Source organism: Myxine glutinosa, chromosome 3 (assembly GCF_964187855.1).
Source record: "Myxine glutinosa chromosome 3, kmMyxGlut1.1, whole genome shotgun sequence".
Lineage (NCBI taxonomy): Eukaryota > Metazoa > Chordata > Myxini > Myxiniformes > Myxinidae > Myxine > Myxine glutinosa.
The window spans coordinates 13516202-13521197 of NC_136263.1; the positions used below are offsets into that span (position 1 = coordinate 13516202).

General features: G+C 52.6%; 1 long non-coding RNA gene across 1 annotated transcript; it reads right to left on the reverse strand.

Annotated features, from left to right (window-relative positions):
* Positions 1-207: 207 nt before the first annotated feature.
* Positions 208-4575, reverse strand: LOC144891272 (uncharacterized). The gene is made up of 2 exons (XR_013622783.1): positions 1767-4575; positions 208-779 (listed from the first exon to the last, which is right to left on the reverse strand). It is a non-coding gene; the product is annotated as an uncharacterized LOC144891272 (long non-coding RNA).
* Between the last annotated feature and the right edge of the window lie 421 nt (positions 4576-4996).

Sequence of the window (4996 nt, forward strand, 5' to 3'; positions counted from 1 at the left end):
ATATATATATATATATATATATATATATATATATATATTGTTACAGACGTGGCTTAGATGTTATTTACCGAGCGGTTTTGGTATGACCACGTCTGCACAAGTTACCCGATTATACCCGAACGTTGACTAATCGCGCTGCGCTAGGCCAATAAAGGCAACAAAGGAAAAGGACACACGGCTGGGTTTCAAATGACACGACACCCAGGGTTCAGTTCTCAAGACCTCCGGAGGAGATTATATTCGTTCGGAAGGTCAGATTACAGGGACGAGAGGTACAACATAGAAAGACAAGCACTTAGACACAATCTTATATTATTCCCAACAGACGACAGATAAACGGGACAAAGCTGACTCACACGGGGATTGATGGAAAGGACAGCGGGTATCGATGGCTCAAGGTGCACTCTTGGCTCAAGGACAGGGTCGACCCGGTCCGGTCTAGAGATGCGGGGAGGTCGCAGCGCTCGGATGGCGTCTTGTCTGCTCAAGCTGGGGGCGCATCTGACGTCACATCCGGCGCGGGGCCGCGTATATCCGGCGGGGAGTGACACGCCCTCGGCTCGTTAGCTCCGCCTCATGGAATCGGCACGTTGCTTCTCATTGGGTGCGTGCGGGGGGGTTACCGGCTCCGCCCTTGACGAGGAGCTGACAAGGAGCCCCTTTGTGGTAACCCCGTGGAGCGCATGGTCTGGAGCGCGTTGTCTGGAGCGCATTGTCGATGGCGGCTAACCGAGCCGGTGGGAGGACGCACACTCCCCCCCGCGCAGCGCCGTGCCCCTCTGTTGTTGTAGACGGGGAAGAAGATGGGAGGAGGTATGGGAAAGGTCCTAAACTCACTACTGGTGCCATATAATCACATTCTGGTGCAACGAAGAGTCATAATTAATGGAAACGAGGCCTTAACTGACATAGACTAAGAATAACTAGCAAGATGTCCGAAAGTTGTCTACGTGTGGTGCAGTGGACCTGGGCACGACATTTAATGGGGGAATAAGGGGAAGGTCGGCTCTACTGATTGTTGTTTACAGACAATGGGACTAGGGAATGGGGGATTGGGGATAGTTGGGGAGTATTGGGGAAAATAGGGGAATATTTACAAGCGGATATGGAGGCCAAATTCCATATTCGCAACATTGCACCCTTCTCTACCCTCGGGGCGTCCCGACCCGATAAATTTTTACCTACTTTAGTGTGGCACGCAATGTAGTTCCCTCTACTATTAACTCTACCCTGAGTGCGACAGTTTTACAGATATTCACGAATGAGTAAATATGTCCCCCTGCGACGTTGCACCCTTCTCCTCACAGAAACACACCCACAGGATAACCGAATCCGGAAAGAATTCTCAAACTAAACATACAGCCGGTAGGGAGCATTATTTACACAAGACTACGCTGATATTTACACTACGATCCAGGACCTGTTTTTGGAGGAACACATGCAGATGTTATGCATAGAGAGAGCACGCTTGCCAGCATCGATACACCAACCCACGAGTGCTCTGTGGCCGACGGCCTTTAATAACGTGCAGAGCACCCCTTCCAAGCATCAAGCACCACCCCATCACACAGTGAGCACCATCCGGTGCACCAATAAAGTGTTTATAAATCATTGTGTGGTGTCGCAGCCGGCCGATGTTCTGCCGCTGGTCTTGCCTTCGTGTGGTGCACTTGGCCTTCTTACTTCTTTTCAAAAATAAAGAAAGGCGCCAACCGCGTCCATTTCTGTATTTTGGCCTTCAGTGGTGTCAACTATAAGTGGTTCACCTGTTTGGCATAGGTGCCACGTTGACCCATAGGTCCTTCCACGGGTGGTGCTTGGCCGCAAAAGAACTGCGGTCCATTGTGGGTGGCCACAAACATTGCGGTCCGTATGGTGTATCGATCCAAGCAGCAAGCAGCGAAAGTGCAGGCCCACAACTGCGTAGCCAGCACCGCTCTCTCCTCTCTCTCTACCCCAAAGCCAGATCCTCGGAGGTGGGAGACAAAAGAAGAAGACAAGTGAGTAAGGTGGTAAGGGCGCAAAAGTGCACGCAATATAAGATGATGCACACTGGGGGCACATGGGAACCAGGTGAGACAGGTACGTTCCTATCGTACGCCCCCCCCACCAGGTAACCTACATGGCCCCTCCCTTACCCCTTACTGTATCCACAAAACTCAACACTACCCATAAACATCTATTTTACAAATCAACAAACATCCCTACTGTCTTCCCCGTTCCTCCCATAAACCAAATTCGTCTTCTCTCCCTCCTAACCAATCAAATTTGCCATTTTCAACTCTCATCAAAATTTGCCATTTTCAACTCAACATCAAAATTTGCCATTACCAATTCATCATCAGTCCCTCCTAGGGAGGGAGAGATGGAATCACCCCAATGTCTCATCCACGTCGTGATGCGTCTCACCAATCCACACAGCAATTCTCATTTCCTGTAACAAAACAAAGAAAACACAGGTGTGGAGTCATCATCATCACCACAGGTAAGTGGCTGCGTATGGTGCGACAGGTTCATCAATCCTAACTATTTCCTAAGTGACTTTAACAACTTTACACTACCCGGGGTCTTTCTCCGGCCAAACCATTGGCCCTCTTACACTATGGGTTCTAAAAACCAATTCCCATTGGCCAAACTGTGGTGCTCTTCAATTTGGGGTCTCACTCCCCCGATTCATCTCCCGGTGCCCTCGTACAATTTCTGGGCTGCGACGTGTACCTCTCCCAGTGGGTCTACCCACCTGCACACCTCCACCACTGCAGTTGCCTCCGAGCTTACCTGCTCCTTACCCTAACCTAACTACCAGGGGAAGGCCCTCTGGCACTCTCCCCACTCGGTGCCCTCTCTGGCACTGGGCTACCCGGGTCCATCCTCCGGATCCTCGGGCCCCATCCACAACTCTACCGGCTCCCAGAGCCCACCTGCGGCCTCACCTGGCCGACATCCTCACAGTGGTGGAGTGCCCAACCAACTACACACACTAACAGGCTACACGCCCCGCCATTTCCACAACACTAATGCACCCATTCACAACACCATTCTGCAACCGCACCACAAATGCCAATATCCAACCACAACTTACCTATACCCTCTACCTAACACTTACACTACCCGCCCCGGGTATTCGTGAAAGGGGTCCACTCTTCCCCCATCCACACCTTCGCACCATGCACACCACTCCGTACCACTTACTCCAACTCTCTCCACTCACCTGTACTTGCACACCTGTGCTCTCACACTTGGTGCCACCTGCACCCTTCTCTCCCCAAGCGCATTCGCGCTGATCCACACACTCACTACTCATACACTGCTCCACACACCTGTCCAATTGCACACCTGTGCAATCACACCTGTTCCATCCTCACACACACGGCATCATCTCAGCTAACTACTCCCTTCTGAAACTTGCGCTTCCCAGTCGTCCCTTTAAACTATTGCGCTCCCACGTCATTATCATCCACACTAATCTACCTGCGTCCCCACTACAGGTATCAGTCACTAACTAACCTTAACGTTACCTAAGGTCATCTTCTCTAGATCCCTACACACAATATCCTAACCCACCCGGGCTAGTTTTCACTGCCATACACCCCATAAGCTATTGCTCCTTTGCCCCCCGTATGGGAAGGGTGGCAGGGATGCCACCCTTACCCACCGGGGGTCTCTCACTACCAATTTTGCACATCAAATTTCAACAAATTAAAAATTTGCCAATCACTACCCATCATCTGCCAATCACTACTGCCAATCCCTTGCCAATCATCAAATTTTGTTTTTCTCTAATTTTGGATCCAAAACACTAACCTCATCACCCAGTCGACTCACTAATACCTCTCGGTGCGCCAATCCCTGTCCAAAGCCCGGCTTCGTAAAGCCAAGCCATGAATGCGGATTGTTTGGTGACAGTGGCTGGACACGTCCCGCATTCGGTGCAGGGACGGGGGCTTACCCGAGCCGAGATCCCACGCACCCCCTCGGCGTGGAGCGATCCAATGTCCCGATCTCGACCTGCCGGCACGTCTCCACAAAACGTGGTCGCCATGACGACCCTTCCTATCCAGCTGCCCGCTCCACCTAGTGGAGCCTGGACGCGGCCGTTCAAAGCGAGGCCCGGCACGCACCGAGGGCCCGCTTCGGCTAAAAGTCGCTCTAACCTCTAACCCGTGTAACGTCGATGCTTCACCTGGACGCTTACACCCCGCAGCCCGTTCCTTGCTCACACATCCAGCCGTGCCCATGCTCCTCGTACCTTTCCTTACACACCCAGGTACCCTCATTCCACTCACAGCCTTGGTCACACACCTGACCACCGAACACTTTGGCACACATTCGTTGCTCGCACACCTCACCAATACACCGCTTCGCGCCCCCTCCTCGGTCACCTCCTCTGTGACAATCACAGGTGTGCCCTCATTCGCACACCCAACCACGTGCCTCACTACCAATTCCAGCGTGCATTCCCACTCACGCTCTACCATTCCAGGTGTGCATCCTTCCATCCCAGGTGTACATCCTCGCTCACCTGTCACAACCAACTCACTCTCCTTGTCACTCTCACTACTCTCACCTCCATTCTTGACAGCGCACTCACCCTTACTCTTGACAGCGCACTCTTTCCTCATGCACCTGTCCGTCACACACCTTTCTCGCGCACACTCTCCCGTCACACCCTCTGTAACACTCACCACAGGTGTGCATTCTTCCTTGCCTTTGACAGCGCACTCTTTCCTCATGCACCCGTCCGTTACACACCTCTCTCGCGCACACTCTCCCGTCACACCCTCTGCAACACTCACCACACCGCGCTTCCATGTGCCCCCTCGCACACGCGCTACGACCGACTCATTCTCGCCAGCACCCTCACTACTCCTTGGCACGCACTTTTTCCTCACACACCCCAGAGTCGGACTTTCTTGCACACCTCCTTTTTCGCACACCAGACCTGTCGCACACTTCACCAACGGCCTCTCACGAACACCCGGGTCCATCTCGACCC